General features: G+C 40.9%; 1 non-coding gene across 1 annotated transcript; it reads left to right on the plus strand.

Moving 5' to 3' along the window:
• The first annotated feature begins 15,293 nt into the window (after window positions 1-15,293).
• On the plus strand, window positions 15,294-15,365 carry TRNAV-GAC (transfer RNA valine (anticodon GAC)). Its single transcript has one exon. It is a non-coding gene; the product is annotated as a tRNA-Val (tRNA).
• The last annotated feature ends 4,411 nt before the right edge of the window (window positions 15,366-19,776 follow it).

Consider the following 19,776-nt stretch of genomic DNA (forward strand, 5'->3'; position numbering starts at 1 on the left):
AATGGCCTATGGGCTGTAATAAAAGCAGAATGGAACCCAACTGACCTATGCAGTACTAATACTGCAAGACTCTCCTACTGCTAGCAATTAAGACCATAATTCTTAGCGATATAAACTGTTTGCTGAGTTTTAAAGTTTCAGATGCCTTTTTTCTCATCTCAAATGTATAAAGCTCTAATTAAAATATATATGAAAAAATAAAAACAGATCAAGTGAGGTTCTCTGTAAGGTGGTATTTTTAGTTTGGGGGCTCCAGTGACAATGATAAATCACAGCAACTTAACTTTTGGAGTTTATCACATACCTTGTGAGTATTTACAGTCTCATTCAAACTATGAATGCTCGCTAAATAAATCAATAAGTGGCCCCTATAGCAAAAAACAAAAATGAAACAAAAACCCTTCTGCATTTTTGCTAATGTAAGAAATCTGAATTTTAAGAGGCAATCCCATTTGGTTTTCATGCCAGATATATTTTTTCAGCACTAGAGGGCAATATATTCTTGTTTTTTTCTCTAGACAGGAATTGGTATCAGCTGCTTAGCCAGCAGGGCACCTTACAAATCAAATGGATCTGCTATCAGCCAAGAGGTCACAGCAATCTAAAGTAACAGGTAAAACACTTACTGTAGACTCTAGCTCTAAAACAATAGAATTTAAGTGCTAATAAATTAGATACCATGATCATTTTAAGACTTACCAAATTTCCTACTCTGGACCTTTTGCACAGGTAAAGACCACAATATCAGAAGACATGTTTTCTCTCTTGGTATCCTTATTACAGCTCTTTCTTCCCTTTTGATGACTCAGGCAGCAGAATTCTGAGCTATGAAAATAACATTGGGTGAGAATGCAAAGCTGCGCTCTGATTGAATTATGGATATTAATAGTGCGAACATCATCACCAATATGCGGGAAATGTCTCAACGAACTTTGACTACAGGTTTATTTAACTCCCCCCTCCATGATGCAATTCAGGAGCTATGAGAACAAGTTTCCTTTTGGGGCTCTTGGCTCTATTTCAAAACAACATAAAGATACGGCCCAGCATTTAAGTCTCATTTATATTAATGTCCTATATGAATGGGCATATTAAGAACTGGCTTAACTTTCACTCATTAAAATCAATGAGATTTTAAATTGCTTTTCTTTGACTAGATGGAATCCATGATTTATTAGAACTGACATACATGTTGAGAACAGTGACATATGATTGCTTGGATCCTGCATCATTCTGCCAATTGCAGCTCCCTCAGTCAGTAACAGCTTTTCCACCTCCCATGAGCTGAAAGAAGTTTCATACCTGCTAGGATTTCCTTAGAGCCAAACAAACAAAAAGACTTGGCATTATGAGATATGGAGAAACTAATGTTGTCTTGTTGATTGTATTGCATTTTTTTTAAGAAAAAGAAGAATTGGTTTTTATACCCCGATTTCCTCTACCTTTTAAGGAGAATCAAACTGGCTTACAATCGCCTTCCCTATGTCTCCCCACAACAGACACCTTGTGAGGTAGGTGGTGCTGAGAGAGCTCTAAGAGGACTGTGAGTAGCCCAAGGTCACCCAGCAAGCTTCATGTGGAGGAGTGGGGAATCAAAGCTGGTTCTCCAGATTAGAGTCCGCCACTCTTAATCACTACACCACACTGAAACCAGTTGGCATCAAAGCTTCCTCTGGAAAAAAATCTCTACTTAGATGTCTTGTTTTCCCCACTCCTCCATTGTAATGGGTGAACTACCCCCCAGCCCCGGTAATTGAAGCACTTCTTTTAAAACACATGGAAATGAAAGGTCTGTTTGCCTGATCCAAAGCAATGCATTAACCACTAAATCACAGGACTATACTGAGATGGCTATTCTGTTAGATATCCAATCTCTATAGGTTACAGACCTCTAACTGAACAGAAATCAATTTATTCCACAAGTCAAGTAGAAACCTTGTATCCCCGCCAAAGATTACCCATACTTATCTTTTTAGATTTTTAAAATTAAAAACCACTCTATTCTTGAAATGAGAAAAAATGAAAGAACTGCAATGATACAAAATATACTTGCATATGTAAATGAAATCATAAACAGAAATGCATACAAATATCCCTTATCCTATCTAAATGTTACAAGATAAAATATAACTTCTGAGATTCTTACCAAAGCGCTTTCAGAAAGATGACATGGTCTTATGCAACCCACATCTGAGAGATTCAGGGTTGTCTTGGGTGTGGCTCTTTTATATAGCCCCAATTACGTGAAACCCACATGACCATACCCAAACCTTCCAATTTGTCACTTTAATGGTATGAGGTATGAGCTTCTCTGAGCTTAGAAGGAATTTCCTGTAGAAATGTAAGTATCAAAACTGTGAACTATTTGATCTACTTGTTCAAAGATTTTTATGGGCATCTGGATGTTCATTCATTCAAAGTTAAATCTTCTCTAAGAATGGGACATCAAGTACACATGAACACATGAAGCTGCCTTCTACTGAAACAGACCCTTGGTCCATCAAAGTCAGTATTGTCTACTCAGACTGGCAGCAGCTCTCCAGGGTCTCAGGCAGGGGTCTTTCCCATCACCTACTTGTCTAGTCCCTTTAACTGGACATGCCGGGGATTGAACCTGGGACCTTCTGCATGCCAAGCAGATGCTCTACCACTGAGCCACAGCTTGTACATGCTTTGCAAAATTGGAAATTAAAGGAAATAGGCCAGCTTGCTGTTTGTTCAACCAATACCTCTAACAGACAAGCGTCTGCGACCATAGGGAAAGCCACTATTAGGACAGAGGGGTATCAACCATGGTGCTGGAAACCTGTGCTGATATCATCACATGAGCTCTATTAAAATATTAGAGATGAGCAGAATTTGTCTCATTATTCTGCCAAGATTTCTGCTATTCTATCCTGCAATGTTGATTGCCTATGGATAGGGCTGCCAGTTTCAGGTTGGGAAATACCTGGAGATTTTGTGGGTGGACGCTGAGAAAGACAGGGTTTGGAGAGGGGAGGGATTTCAATGCCATAGAGTCCAATCGCTAAAGTGGCCATTTTCTCCAGGGAATTGTAATAGTGGGAGATCTCCAGCGACCACCTGGAGTTTGGCAACCCTACCCATAGAGGAGGGGGACAAACCTGTGGACTGTATTGAATATTTACACCATTAAAAAAACTCTTTTCTACCTGTGTGCCCTGCACTAAGCTCTGCCCTTCACAACTCTATGCTTTCTTGCACAATGGTCTGAATATCTACCCTGGACCCAGTTTTGTAATAAGTGAGCATGATTTAACCCCTGTGCCCATGTTACAGCAAATGTACATAAATCTGTGTTCAGTGTACATTTGATTGTCCTTTGTATGTGTGTTGGGTAATTCTCATGTTATAGTCAAGCTATGAACAGCTGAACACATCATATAAACCCCACATTTATCCAGGTGCTGATCCCCTGTTTCATTTGTCAAGTGAACAAATGACTCCTGCCTATACGTGTGTACATCTTATTAACAGATGTACATATGTATAGGCAGGATATATGTGAATTCATTGTAACATATGAACACAACTTCAGTCTCCATGGATTCTGCAAAAAGCAGCGGTAAAACAGGCAAGCTTTCTTTCCAGCTCTGCAGAAGGGCAAGAAAAGTCCTTTCATCATGGAGGGGAAATTTACAAAATGCTTGAAACGGACTTTCCTTTGTAAATAATAGTAGGGAAACTCCACAGTATGCAAGACCTCACTTAAGCTTGAATAACTGTGTGCAGGTGATGTAAGCAATGGCAGAGAAAATTATACGATTCCCCCCATCCCCTATTGGAAATTAGAAAGCCCTGGTACCATAGATATTCATCTCTATAAATCAGTGGTTCCCAACCATTTTTTGACCAGGGACCACTAGGGCTTTTTTGTTCGGTGCGGGGACCCCAAGGTTCAAAATAAAAATTCCGGGAATTTGAAAATAAACTTTAATCATAACTGTTAGTGAAACATTAAACTTAGAATAATATTTGAATGCATGTTTTTATAATAGAGAACTTTTAATTGAAAATATTAATTTATGATGGGTTTATAACTTTGTTTCGCGGACCTTAATTTAGTTCTCGCGGACCCCTGGGGGTCCGTGGACCCCCGGTTGGGAACCAGCGCTATAAATAAAGGATTTCTCCTCCAGATGCTGATTTCAGTGGCAAGATGAGGAAACCACTTTGGCCATTTTCAGTAAACTATATGATCTAGCATCTGTTTATAAACTTCCTGTGCCTCTTAAACTCTGATGATATCTCAAGAGCCAAACACAAAGCAACCACTGTTCATTTATCAGATTTAATGGAGATTTTCAAATGGTAGAACTGGTTAGACGATATGCCTTCAAGAACTGCAGAACCACTGACGGGGAAAATCCTTCACACGTCCAAGAATTCATCCAATAGTGTGCTCATTCTGCATGGCAAGCAGCCTCACATGTAGTTGCAGACCAAGTACTGAGTAAACAAGGATCAAACCTAGTGTCAGTCACCAATTGTCCAGGACAGAGCTAGGAATTAATGTATCAGCAAGGAGTCACTACTAGAACATTGAAAGTACAGTAGGAAGACTGCAAAACCTTCCCTCCACAGAGGTCTGTCATCTCAAGGCAGGAGTAACTATCATAATCAAAGTGAGACTTTTGATCATCAAATCTAGAGAAATGTACACCCAAATCTCTGAGGGCTGTTTCTCTTGCTCCTTGAGAGCCAGCGTGGTGTGGTAGTTAGGAGCGGTGGACTCTAATCTGCAGAACCGAGTTTGATTTCCCACTCCTCCACATGAGCGGCAGACTAATCTGGTGAACCAGGTTGGTTTCTCTACTCCTCAACATGAAGTTTGCTGGGTGACCTTGGGCCAGTCACAATTCTCTCTGAACTCTTTCAGCCCCACCAACCTCACAGGGTGTCTGTTGTGGGGAGAGGAAGGACAGGTGATTATAAGCTGGTTTGAGACCCCTTAAAGGTAGAGAAAATTGGGGTATAAAAAAATCAACTCTTCTTAAATGCCTAAGGAGAAGCCAAGTTAATTTGTGGTTCAAGTAAGTGCTTGTAAGTGGAAGATTACTTGGATGTGGCTTTCTGAATTCCATTGGTGTTAGTCATTAACTTCTCTTGCACCAAAAATCAGGCTTTGATCATTTAGGTTCAAAGTTGCATAGTTTGCTCCAACCTTGATGGCCACAATTGATAACTTGATAAACACATCTCTGATACAACTTGATAAATAATTGATAATTAGCTAAATACAGCCAATCTCTGAAGGCAATGCCATGCAAACATTCAGTTTTCCTTAGTAGTAGCACCAATGCAATGACTGACTGTGCATTTCTGTGAGGATTTTGTATTTGATTTGCACAAAATGTTGTGCAAACTCTTATTGTTCTTTCATTACTTTATTTTGGTACATATTTTTCTAGACACAGTTTGGTCATAAAGATTATTCTTCTGCAAAGCAGATGCACATTAGATGCTCAAGCAACTGCTGGTTTGGCGCATATGCTGCTAGTAGCTGATCATGAGCTCAAGTGAAATACAGATTATGGAGGTATATTTCAATTACATAAGAAACAGGGAAGTGCTATTAAATCACCAATTAAAGTGTTGTTTTTTCCTGTAGCCCTCCTCCATGCCTGCCCAAAAGTACATTAAAAGAAAAAACATTCTTTTTGAACTGAGACTTACTCTCATGTGCTTCTTTGTGTCTTTAGTGTCTGTGCCTTATTTGCTAACCCCTCTGTTTACTGATATCAGCTGAAGCATACCTCCATATTTCTTGTTCAGTTTCAGTTAGGTGGTGAGATAAATGTTGTAAGAATAGCTCAGTGTTTACCCTATGCCAGTAGGTATCTCACAGAGGAACCATGCAAGGGAACAGGTCTTTATATGTTAAGACTGTTTTAGTTTAAAGAATGATGAACTAAGGAGAATTCTGATACAAGGAACTGAAGAAGAAAAAATGAAACAAAATATCATCCAGGAGCTTTGTCTTCCAGGATCGCTTTTGAAGTTGCAAGCACGCTCTCCTCTGCACATACGGAAATAATTTTTGAATTTAAGAACTGTATAGTTTTATTGAACTGAACACTGGATTCTTATGTAGTATATGGACATTGTGTAGGATATGGATGTTGGTTTATACACACTGATATGGATACTTTACTTTTTTTGTATATAGAGTTGACATTGATTATAGTCGTTTATAGCATTTGTGCCTGTCTGTGTTAATTTAGCTTACTGTATATACTTGCGTATAAGCCGAGTTTTTCAGCCCAAAAAAAGGGCTGAGAAAGCCCAACTTGGCTTATACGCGGGTCATTACGGTACTTAGAAGGGAGGGGGGAACTTACCGTCGCTTCCGCCGCCTGCCCGCGTGCCTTCCCTGCAACCCGGGAGTGGCCTGCGGGACCTCCTGCGCGTAGGGAGGGGGCTGCTGCCGCTGCCACCACCTGCCTGCACGCCTGGAGCCTGGTCAGGTAAGCCTGCGGGGGGGGAGGGGGTGCATTTCCCCCTCGGCTTATACACGGGTGCCTAATTTCCCCCCATTTTTGGGGTGAAATTAGGCACCTCGGTTTATACTCGGGTCGGCTTATACCCGAGTATATACGGTAATCTTGACTAGGGACACAGTGGTGTTATTTTTTGTATACAATAACCTCCAGGTACTAGCTGGAGATCTCCTGCTATTACAAATGATCTCCATCCGACAGAGATCAGTTCCCCTGGAGAAAATGCCCATTTTGGCAATTGGACTCTGCGGCATCGAAATTCCCCCCTCCCCAACCCCCCCCTCAGGCTCTGCTCCAAAAAGCTCCCACCGGTGGCAAAGAGAGACCTGGCAACCCTAGTTTCAATGGATTAGGGCTATTATACTATATCAGGAGAACTGCCTAATGATAGAAATAGTGTAACAGTGGAGATATATATAACAGTGGAAATGATATAATTTTTTTAAAAAATGCCAACTGTAGCAAGCAGTTCAGAGCTTAACAAATGGAACTACAAGAACCAAAAAGGAAACAACCTGGTCCTGCAGAAGCAGTGGTTACAGCGCAACCTCAAAGCCTTTGGACAGGAACTTTCATGACGACTATCAAAGTGATCAGAAGCTTGCCTTGCCTCTGATTGTGGGATGCAATAGGCTCACCTCATGACTGTTCACAGCATACCTAATGCATGTCACTGTTGCCAGTTTACAGAAGGGGGTGGGGGAAAGCAATTCTAGTTCAGTGTTGGACAAGTTAGGGATGTCAGAAATACCCCTGCAAATGTTTGATTAAAAATAAAATTTTGTTCATATGCTAATATATCTTATAAAGCTACTTTTAACTTCCCTCAAAATTCCACAGACGAAGAGCAGAAAGACAAGCAAATTGAATCACACTGGAATTAATAAGGCATAGCTATTTAACCCAAAAGTTAATCTTACTGTATTCAGTGTGCCTTTACATGTAATCCTAAAACTTCTAATCCTTACGCTTCTAAATCTTCTGAAGTCAATGGTTTTAGAGGGATGTAATTTTGTTTAGGATGGCACCGTGAGACACATTGGCTTAGTTGCACTGAAATGTTTTTTTTAATAATAATAATAATTGTGCCTTTATGGTTGGTGTTCGTGCTAGCAAGGTGGTTGAAGGTTTGGTGCAAGAGATCAATGGCTGAATATCTGGTGTACTTTTATCTCTGAGACTTTCATTATAAACATGATCCAGTCTCATGATTATTTGTGTGTCCTTGCTTGGGCTTCTAAAATGTGCAAATCTAATGTTTCTGTTCTGATCCTCTCCACATCAGTAATAAAGACACTGAGTGAATAACTAAATAAACCCAGGGCTAGCACCTAAAGAAGCCCTGTAGAATTGCAATTCAATACATTAAAATTTATCCTTGGGTTCTGAGAATAGTTTTTGGCTACCTTTTGAACCATGTGTCAACTCATTGCTCTGAGCCAATTTGACTTAATTGAATTTTGCAAGTAACTTTTCATGAGACACTATCAAATGCTTTGGTGAAGTCCATATATATTACATTTACTGCTGTTTTTGTACTGCTGCCAACAACACAATCAAGTTTCCGAGGTATGATTTGCTTTTTGCGTTCTGCCAAGAGACCTGCATTAATGCAACATTAAGGTTGCTCTGTTAAAAAAAAAAGAAAGTCCAGGCATTGCAAATGTGAAGGCTCAAACAGCAGCATTAATTTGCACACATACTTAGTGGGTTTTATGGCGCACAGCTGGCAAATGAACAGCCATGGTAAACTAAACGCAAAACAGGAAGCACACTATCAATGTGAATGATAACTCTGTTTATATCATTTGCACTACCAGATTGTACGACAGTTCTCCAATTTTTCTGTCTTTACTACTGCCCAATATGATGATTTATACTGCCAAAAGTTTTTTTAAAAATTAAATTCTGAACCTTAGGCCTCAAGCCTGAGATGCAGGGATACCAGTCTACTACTTTCATTTAGGGCAAAACTACACAATAATTTTTTCTTAACAAGTTGGGTTCCCTGGACCAACTCTCTTTCACCATAGCCACACAGTTGTGGAAACATCACATTTAAATCCTGCATGGGCCCGGTTTGACTCAGGACTGCACTATGGTGGGGAGGGGCTTCTGCCTTTCTCCTAGGGATGGCAGCCTCCAAGTGGGACCTGGGGATCCCCTGGAATTTTAACTAATCTCATCTCCACACCACAGAGATAAATTCCCCTTGAGAAAAAAAATGCAGGGTAAATGTAGATAAGTTTGTGAAAGAGGGGGCAAAAAAAAGAAAGAATGTAATGATGTGCTATATCATTCAAAGATTAGCTCATAGGAAACCAGATTTTACTTGCATCTGAAGAGATATGGTAGAATACAAATATTTAAAATAAATAGATTAAATCAATTAAAAGATTGCTAATCTTTATCAGGTATTCATAATTTAGGTCAGATTCCGCATGTACATTTGAATCAGTGCATTAATCCCACTGCCTCTTGTGTGTGCGTGTGTGGGGGGGGCACCAGAATCTTATAGTACTCCCAGAGTGAATGCTGCCTGTATACATTGTTATGGTTGTCTGCAAAATGGACAGGGGACCATAAATATAAAATTTCACAATGCACTAAAATATAATGTAGGCAGAATAAATATAAAGTTTCATAATCCCACTAAATCCTTTACAATGGTAAAAGAGATTTATCTCACTTTATGACTAAAAGTTTCCCAAATGTCTGTATACAATTCAGCTTTGGTGTATTTCAAAGGAATTTAGGGCTTCCATCTTGGAATGTTTGCTTATATACATAAAAGAAAGGAGCTTAGATTCCAAAACCTGGAAGTGAAAAACCATCCTTTCTCGGCTTGTGTGAGCTCTTGCACAAATGGGTTTGACACACAGAGTGGTGAATTTGCATTGATACCTCCTTCCTGCAGCAACTACCCCGTATTGTGGAGACTTTGGGAGGGCTTTTCCACTCTCAGAAACAGCTTTTCAGGGCGTGGAGGTAGTGAGAAAAAGAAACTGGCAAATGATCCAGGGCCAGATTTTTTAAACCTAATGGTAAATATACCAAAAAAAAAAAAAAAAAAAAAAGGAATGGGATGGGATGGGATAGGATAGGATAGGATGTGGGTTTTGTTTTTAGTTTGTTATATTCAAATGCTATTGGTTCTTGTAGGTTATCCGGGCTGTGTGACCATGGTCTTGGTATTTTCTTTCCTGACGTTTCGCCAGCAGCTGTGGCAGGCATCTTCAGAGGAGTAACACTGAAGGACAGTGTCTCTCAGTGTCAAGTGTGTAGGAAGAGTAATATATAGTCAGAAAGGGGTTGGGTTTGAGCTGAATCATTGTCCTGCAAAAAGTATTAAAGGTAATGTGCTAATCATTGTCCTATAAGTATCAAGCTAATGTGCTAATGAGGGTGTGGTATGTTAATTGTATCCTGAAGTGATCTGTTAATGTGTGAAATCTAAAGCTAATCCACATGGCTATTGTGGATTGTAGTCTTTGTTAGTCTGGAGGTTTTCAGGACAGGAAGCCAAGCCTTATTCATTCTTAAACTCTCCTCTTTTCTGTTAAAGTTGTGCTGATGTTTATGAATTTCAATGGCTTCTCTGTGCAATCTGACAAAATAGTTGGTAGAATTGTCCAGTCTTTCAGTGTCTTGGAATAAGACCCTGTGTCCTGTTTGTGTCAGTCCATGTTCAGCCACTGCTGATTTCTCAGGTTGGCCAAGTCTGCAGTATCATTCATGTTCTTTTATCCTTGTTTGTATGCTGCGTTTTGTGGTCCCGATGTAAACTTGTCCACAACTGCAAGGTATACGATATACTCCTGCAGAGGTGAGGGGGTCTCTTTTGTCTTTTGCTGCTGGCGAAACGTCAGGAAAGAAAATACCAAGACCACGGTCACACAGCCCGGATAACCTATAAGAACCAATGAACTCTGACCGTGAAAGCCTTCGACAATATTCCAAATGCTATTGCTTCTCCATTCTTCAACCTGACCACTTTTTTATATGAACACATATGACTGCCTAGTGAACACAGGATAGTTCTGTTCTAACATGTATAGGACAGCTCTATTAGGGATGATTCTGGATAGAATATATTTATCAGAAAGTAAAAACATTATAGCTTTTTTAAAGGAAAAAGTATTGAATCAGATCCATCTAGCTTTCCACTGAAGTTCATCCAATTATCCTTTTGCTTACTGTATCTGTTGTTCTATGTGTCTTTTGTATATGCAGGTCCCATGATCCCCAGTGTAACCTTCTTTATGGTCAATGGGACTTTTTCACCATCTAAAACGCTGGTGGGAGTGGCATTTTAGACTCCTCTATTTGTAGGTTCATTAGTGTTTCAATGAAGAGAAAATTTCATTATTTTCTCGTGTACTATGTCATAATAGTTTTATGGAGGAATTACGTCTAACCAAAAGTATTTTGGGATTAGAATACTAATCTCATTGCTGAATTAAATGGATTCAGGCATAGTAGTATATTCCCACTTCACTGTGTGGTATGTAAACTGCCCCATATATACCAGTGTGAAATTGATAAGTAGATGTTTGTAAAACTCTGATATATTACTTCAGTTTTCCATCCCTTTCAGTGCAATCCTAAACAGAATTACACGCTTCTAAATCCACTGAAATCAAGGGGTTCAGACGGGTGACTGCTCTGTAAGAAATCAAAAACTTCAATGTTACAATATACTAATAACTTCAAAGGAAAGGATTTGCAGGATATGCACCCAGCACTTGTTTTGTTTTCTTTATATGATTGCTCTTGCAGTTTCATTTACATGTAGTCATTTCAAGAACTGTTATATCGGGTTTATGTGCAATTAGGACTCAGTTTGACATATGAAGTTAAAGAAACTTTTTATGATGCTCCTGACAGACAAGTAAATATGGCAAGTACAATCTACACTACATACACCATTTGGGTACTTTTGCACTCCAGGGATGGTGTGTGTGTTTTTATATTAAAATGCAACAATACATAATCAGAACATGTATATGGAGCAAACAAGAATGGAATTTCTTAAGATAATAAAAACTATCATGTCGGCCAGAAGTGGTCTTTTTTCATCTTTACCCTGCTAAGAAAGGGGATATGATTGCAATCCAGTAGTAGTGTTAGACACTTAAAATGTGTCTTAAGGCATCTTATTGAATTATGCTGACCCACTAGAATCTGGTGACCTGGCTACTGCTATTGGTTTAGTTATAACCCAAATGAAACAGCAACCTTGTGGCATTTTTAATGACTAACAAAATTTTATCCCAGCATAAACATTTCATGGACTAGAGCACAGTTTTTCAGATGCAGTCACATGGCCGTGTCCGCACTTACCATTTGCGGCGCTGGCTTCCGCGGGCTTTCCTTGCATGTCCGCACTTACTCTGTTCGAAAAATCTCTGAAGCGTCATCAGAGCGCACTTTCTCCGCAGTAAGAGGATCCGCTTATTAGGCGAAGTAAAAAAATAAAGCGACTTCCTCACGGGGAGCCTTACAGTGGGATCATGCAATCAGTGCTGAATCCACTTCCTGCTGCCAGCCCACTTCCTGCTGCCAGCCAACCACCCCACTCCTCCCGCCTCCCTAAGGGAAGCTGGACCAATCGCCGTCCTCTTGCTTCCAGAGCCGACTGGGCATGTGTGGGAGCCCGTTGCTCCCAGCTTATCACATGCAGCGAAGAAAGGCAGAGCAGTGCGAGCAGAAATTTAAAAGCGAGTTGGATTCTTGTGTACTGGACACGTTGCAATTACGAAGTAAGTTGCTAGTGCGTAAACGGGCCTGGATCCTCACAGGAAGACATTTTATGTAAGAGATATTAAAAAACCCAGCAAGGCCAATAAGCCTAGGAATGCTGGAACTACAGGGAGAAACTATGTAAAATTCAAACCTAATCAAGAAAAGTAGAGACAATTCAGTAGTTTAGTAAACTAGGTATCATAGAGAGGATGGTGCTGAGTTGTTTTCTGTTGTCCCAGAAGTTCAGACCAGAACCAACGGGTTGAAATTAAATCAAAAGAGTTTCTGGCTAAACATTAGGAAGAACTTTCTGACAGAGTGGTTTATCAGTGGAACAGGCTTCCTTGAGAGGTGGTGGGCTCTCCTTCTTTGGAGGTTTTTAAGCCAAGGCTAAATGGCCATCTGTCAGCAATGCTGATTCTATGAACTTAGGCAGATCATGAGAGGGAGGGCAGGAAGGGTTGCATCAGTGTTTGGCTCTTGTGGCTCTTGAGAGCCAGCGTGGTGTAGTGGTTAAGAACGGTGGTTTGGAGCGGTGAAGTCTGATCTGGAGAACCGGGTTTGATTCCCCACTCCTCCACATGAGCAGCAGAGGCTAATCTGGTGAACTGGATTTGTTTTCCCCACTCCTACACATGAAGCCAGCTGGGTGACCTTGGGCAAGTTGCCCTCTCTCAGCCTCACCCACCTCACAGGGTGTCTGTTGTGGGGAGGGGAAGGGAAGGTGATTGTAAGCCGGTTTGAGTCTCCCTTAAGTGGTAGAGAAAGTTGGCATATAAAAACCAACTCTTCTTCTTCTTCTTTCTTACACGCCCAGGGTAATGCCAATTGCCACTTTGGGGTCAGGTAACAATTTTCCTCCAGGCGAGATTGGCCAGGGATCCGACCTGGGCGGCGGCGGCGGGGGGGGGGGGGTTGGCCATCTTCTGAGCATGAAGTGGAGGGTCAAGGCCTGAAGCTACATTTCTACAGTTCTGACTCCAGAAGGTGAAAGTCTAGTTGGGAAAACAGAAGGTCCATATAAATTTGGCAACTGTATTTAGACTTAAACTTAGGGTTGCCAGGTCCTCCCTGGCCACTGACGAAGGGGTGGGGGAGTAGGGTTGCCAGTTCCAGGTTGGGGAACTCCTGGAGAGGCTAATTCTTATATTTAGGAATGTGTAAGATTTGTCTCTATTTCTGTGGAGCTTTCTGCTTTGTACTCATATTCTCCTGGATATGCATTGGAAGATTGGAGGATTTAAGATATCTCTTTATTTTTCTGAGCAAATTCTGTATATGCAAGGTTTCTTTTCCCAACAAAAGCAGTTGCACAAACTGATTGATATCAGTGGGCTAGTAAATGCATGGTGATTTGTTTTGGATGTGAATGTGAATTAGAAAGCACATCAGAATGGGCAGTACCCTGAGATTATTTGTTTATACAAGAGTGTGTGCATCCAATCCAATTGTTGATCCCCCTCCACACACACACACACACACAAAATGTGGAATAAAGTGGTCAGAATCAGACATAATAAAAGCTTTGGATCTTTGTCCACGACAGTAGAGCAACAAGACTCAGGTTTGAAATCAAAAGTGGAAGATTACTGTGAAATCCCTGTAGAACACTATAGATTCCTCAAAATCAGTCATGGTTAACTGGGTTTTATTTTGATATTCAGAACCTCTTGCACATAAAGACTTACCTTTCTGTAATGGAAATTGTTTCAAGCATACGCTGGCACACAATCCAACAATCAACAAATCAGGTATTTACCTGTTTCTAATGGTGTGGAACTATGCAACTGGCTATTGCTCCTTTAGGAACACGCCCAAGCCTCTGGCAACATCACGCAGTCTAGAGCTCTCCTCCATCATCCCACTTCCCTCCACGTTCCGCTTTGATAGGCTAAAGGCTCATTCAGGTAACATCAGGGTTATCAAAGTGTGGCTTATTGTGCTCAGAGCACTTGCTGCTGATTATGTGACGGTAAAATGGTCATCGGAGGTATTAAGCATGGATGATACAGAGTCACACTTGCTCAAGAGGACAGGATTCAATGCTTTTTCCCCCCTTTTCCAAATAAGAATGTTTATTATTATGACTACTTTTACCTGCAAGAGTCTTCCGTTTAATTAACTAAGCAAAATTCTTATTTGTCCTCCAAGGACTTTAGAACAATGCTTGCAAATGGAGAACGGGATGAGCAGAGTGTGCAGCACATGGCTAGATTGTTCCTCTGGGACAAGACATCTCCTGCCAGTGCAAAACAGGATGCCTTATGCCCAGTTGCTACCCTGTGCCTTGAGGTGTGCTTTATTAGGTTTCTGTTTACTGCACACTCCTGACAGCAATATTTGTGCACAACTGCACACCACACCCTATTACATTTCAGTGTCTTGAATGATAGAGCTATTCTCAGTGCATCAACATTGTGTTGGATTGCTGCATTTTCCAGCACACTCTTGGGTGCTATTATAGGATGCGAAATGTTCTCCTTAGCACATTCAAGAGCTGATGCTTTGATTTCTGACTCTTTTCCCATCAAGGTTTGTCCAAAGTGCAAAATAACACTTCAGTTGTTGCTTTGTACTTTCAACTAATTTCCCTAGCTATACCACACAGCCAAGCCATATGATGACCACAAACTCACATAAAAACACAAAGCAGATGAAGTATATTTTCCCTTCGCAGAAGACCTAGGCTGGCTCACTCAAGACATCTGCCATTCCAACTGATCAACCCCATCTGTCCCTGAGTACAGCGGCAGCATTAATCAGAGGCTGCAAGGCAGGACAGTCCAGTGAGTGCAGAGGAGTGAAAGAAGGAGTCTATCAATCTAGGTCTACCTCTGTCCTCCCACTGCAGCACAGGTAACTTCTATCATATGTGAATGTCCATCATGTTGACTCTGCATTCCCATGCATCACCAGAGACAGTCTCCTACTGTTACACTAGCAACACGATAGGGGACATTTTAAAGGGGTCACATGAGTGGATAATATCATGTGAAGTGGAAGTGCATGCATAAACTTGCATGGGGAGGGGCTGTGGCTCAGTGGTAGAGCATCTGCTTGACATGCAGAAGGTCCTAGGTTCAATCCCTGGCATCTCCAGTTAAAGGGACTAGGCAAATAGATGATGTGAAAAACCTTCTCTACCTGAGGACCTGGAAAGCCACTGCTGGTCTGAGCAGACAATATTGACTTTAATGAGCCAAGGGTCCAATTCAGTATAAGGCAGCTTCATGTGTTCATGCTGCTGGCAATCATTTTGAGGATCTGTGTAGACCTACATACTTGTATAGTTGCTACAGCACAAGTAGCCTCTAAAAAAGCCCTGCATCATGTAGGGCAAGACTGTGTTCCCACATATAACCAGAAATATATCCCTACTGCTACCTGGTTACCTCATAGCCCTGTGCAGTTTGCATTTATTTCTCAAACTTCCTTTCTTTACTGTGTTCCACTAAACAGTTCCATCTCAAAAACTATGATCCCACGGGAAAATTCCTCTAGCAGAAGGGTACTCCTGCAGATCTTTGATCCCTCATCGTGCTACTGGGGTCCCCCACATCCAAGACCAGCATTTTGGGGGGCATAAAGAGAGGGAAGGCAAGGAAGTCCTGTTTTGCTGACTGAAATCCCTTCCATCAGCTCAGCCTGATTGCAGGATCCAAGCCAAGGCACTTGTAAATTCATTTGCCATGGACATAACATTATCTCAATGTTTCGAATGTTCCTCTGGCTATTCAGATGAAATAATGTTATACAAATCAGGGGGAAATTAGGAGTATTTTTTATTATGAAAAGAAGGTATATCTACAACCAGCCCTCATGGCAATTTAACAGTCACAGCAGGAGACAAAAGTCTTTTTCTGCCTTTCAAAGCATTCACACTAGGAGGCACTAAAGGATTACCCACCATATGCTTTAAAGCATAGCATGTAGAGACCCACTTTTGTGGGGGATACCAAATTACCACACTCATATATTTTGCATATGGCAACACCAAATTTTCCCTCATGGGAGGTTACTCTCAAACATTTTGAACGTGGGTCTCTTTCCTAAGTATACAGTATAAATTATGTGCAACCTAGGTCATGAAGGTTTTTCACACCATCATGGATGAAGCCCAGAAACACAGAGGCAACCAATGTAGCTGTTGTAAAACTGGTGTGTATATGATGCCCTAGCAGCCTGAATAGCCTTGACTAGCCTGATCTTTAAAGCATTTAAAGCCTGATCTTATCAGAGCTTGGAAGTGAAGTGGGGTTGGCCACAGGTTGTACTTGAAGGGGAGACCACCAAGGAAAACTGGGGTTGCTATGCAGAGGCAGGCAATGACAAATTGCCGCTGTTCTTCTCTTGCCTTGAAAAGCCCATGGTCCTGGGGTCACCATGAATCAATGGTGACTTGACAGTGCACAATTATTATTATTATATGATGCCCTGCACCAAACAAAAAGGTGTTATGCTGCATTCTGTATCAATTGAAGTTTTGGGGTTTCCTTCAAGGGCAAACTCTTGTTCAACACATTACAGGAGCCCAGACTGGAAGTTAGAAAAGCATGAATCAGTGTGGCTAGGCTAGGAGAAGCCGAACAAAGACAGAATCCACTAATTAGATGCAGGCGATAAAAGGCATTCCTAATGATTGCTTGTATACAAGTAGGAGAAGGCTTGATTCAATAAATGTATCTAGGGACATGTGCCTGAAAAAAATTCAGTATTTTTGAGATCTGAATTTTAGGAAACACACAAATACTGGTATCCAAGGTTGTTTGGGTCCCCCAATGCCATTTTGTTATTCAGACTCAGGAGGTTTTTTTTTTTTTTGAGCCCCCCAATTTTTGTGTGTCTATAATTCTCCATAGGGAATTCTTTCCCGTGGGCTGGAATGGCTGTTTTTCAAGCAAATGACACCAAATTTTCAGGGAACCTAGTCCTGACTGTCCATTAAACAGCCCTCCAACTATCAAGTGGATTATATCAAGGGGCTAATTCTATGGGCTCCTGAACAAAATGCCCCTAGTCATCCTACTTGTTTCCATTGTTTCCTATGGGGGGAAATCCTATCCTTTCTGCAGGACGAAGAAGCACACATGAACAACCAATGGTCAAAATCCTCCAAATGCAAATGGGGCAAACAACCCAAACCAGAGAATCTCAAGAGGACCACAGATGAATGTGGCAAGCCTAACAGAACCCATGTCAAACCACAAAGTCCACACCAAACCAACTGGACAAGCCAGTACCAAGACATGGAAACAAGACATGGAAACCAACTGGACAAGCCAGTAACCAAGGCATGGAAACAAGACACGCAGAAACACTGTAAAATGGAAGAATCACAATTCTTGGAGACTTGAAATTCAAGGCCCAAATATTCCCATATATTCCCAAATATTTCCAGAATTTTTGGGGACTTATTTACCGGTATCCTGAAAGATCCAGAATACCATCTAGATACCTGAATATTTTTCACACACACACACACACACACACACACACTCACTCTGTGTGTGTGTGTGTGTGTGTGTGTATATATATATATATATATATATATATATATATATATATATATATGTGTGTGTGTGTATATATATATATATATATATATGTACGTATACATACACGTACACACCATAAATATCCGAGCACACAACCCTAAGTACATCACCAAGGGCAGAGAGCTTTTTATCTCCTACCCCCAATGCTGTATCCAAGGGCACTTCTTTAAAAAATCACATGCCAATAACAGTTTGTCAAACTTGGGTGAAAGTAAAGTATAGTGCTGAGGGACAATTTTGGGATAAGGACCATCTCCATCCTTGACCTTGGGTGATCCATCACTTAATGCACAAAAATCTTGTAGCTTAATGTATGCAATATGAAAAGGCTCCATACACATTTATCCATTTTAAAGGTCTTAGAAATATTTAATCCATGTTACATACAGTCAAGCCTGCATACAGTAGTTTGGAGGTAACTGAAACAAGGCTGAAAAAGGTAAGCTTGTTCAAGGCCACTGAATAAATTCACTGAACAGAGACTTTTACAAGGTATGGCCAGCTCTTGTAACCAGTAGACCCTACAGCTGAAGAAGCACTGAACCAAGAGGGTGAGAAGTTCCTGTGAGGATACATCCGCATATACATTTATTCTTTTTTAAATAGATGGCTTAAACTGTACACTTTAGGTTCCAGATTATTATTCTGGAAATTTGCCATGTAATCCTAAATAGAGTAGCACCCTTCTAAATCCATTGAAGTTCATGGGATTAAAAACTTGCAATTTTGTTTTGATTGCATGGAAACCCATCCAAAGGTTATAGTTGGGGTTATGGCTTAGTGGTAGAACCTAACTCATCTTTTCTTACTACTCTTACTAGTAATAAATGTTTTAGCGTAGCATTATGCATGGTATTCATTTTCTTCCTCCAGCCACTTTTTATAGGTGAAAATCAATTCTCATATAAAACTTAATATTAAGGACAATTGCTCTTCTTTTTTATGGCCAACCCTGTTTGTATCTTTGACAGCATGCTATATGAAATGAGGACATTAGCAGAAAAGGGAGGGTTGCCAATATGAAATGAAAACACTTCAGAGACAAGGCTCAGGCACAAAATGGCATACTTTCATACATTTTAATGAAATTCAGCACAAACCCATTCTTTTTAACAGCAAGACCTGTCCAGTCTGGCTACAGGCCAACCACTAACATTCCTATTTTGCTTGCTGACATTGCACAGAGTTTGGATATAGGGATACGATTGCAGCAGCATCAAGGAGTTGCTTATGAGTGCCACAGTCTGCTCTGCCACAGATGCCCCCGGTGTGAGCAGCAGGTTATGTTATCTATTTATGCATTACAATAAACTACAGGACATCTTCACCTACAGTAACTTTTTTTTTTGCTATGTGGAAATATAGGAGGTGGCTATATGCATGAAACACAATTGTCTGTTATTCCTGTGTGCAAAAAGCAAACAAAAATGTGTGTGTCCCTTCATACACTACAGGCAATTCTCATTTCCTTTTGACTAGTGTTGCCAACCCCCAGATCTGCTATTACAACTGCTCTCCTGCCGATAGAGATCAGTTCACCTGGAGAAAATGGCCGCTTTGGCCATTGGAGTCTTTGGCATTGGAGGCCCTCCTCTCCCCAAACCCCGCCCTCCTCAGGCTCCGCCCCCCAAATATCCTGCCGATGGCAAAGAGAGACCTGGCAACCCTACTTTTGACAGGGATTATCTAGGAAAGCAGGGATGTGTGAATCGACCCCAGGGATTCAAATCCTGGATAAATGAAAGTCTATCCCCCACCCCAATACACACTCCTATTGACTACTGTGCACTCTGTTCTCTTATATGGGAGATTCAGTGGACTTTCAAACTGTTGTAGTCTGATTCATTTCGCTGGGACTACTTTAGTTTAAGCAATCCCTATATCTTCACCACAACATGGAACTCAGGGATGAAAGTGGGTTTTACCCGTTAGAGTGGGATGAGAGACCGAGAAGA

The sequence above is a fragment of the Euleptes europaea genome, chromosome 9 (genome assembly GCF_029931775.1).
Source record: "Euleptes europaea isolate rEulEur1 chromosome 9, rEulEur1.hap1, whole genome shotgun sequence".
NCBI lineage: Eukaryota > Metazoa > Chordata > Lepidosauria > Squamata > Sphaerodactylidae > Euleptes > Euleptes europaea.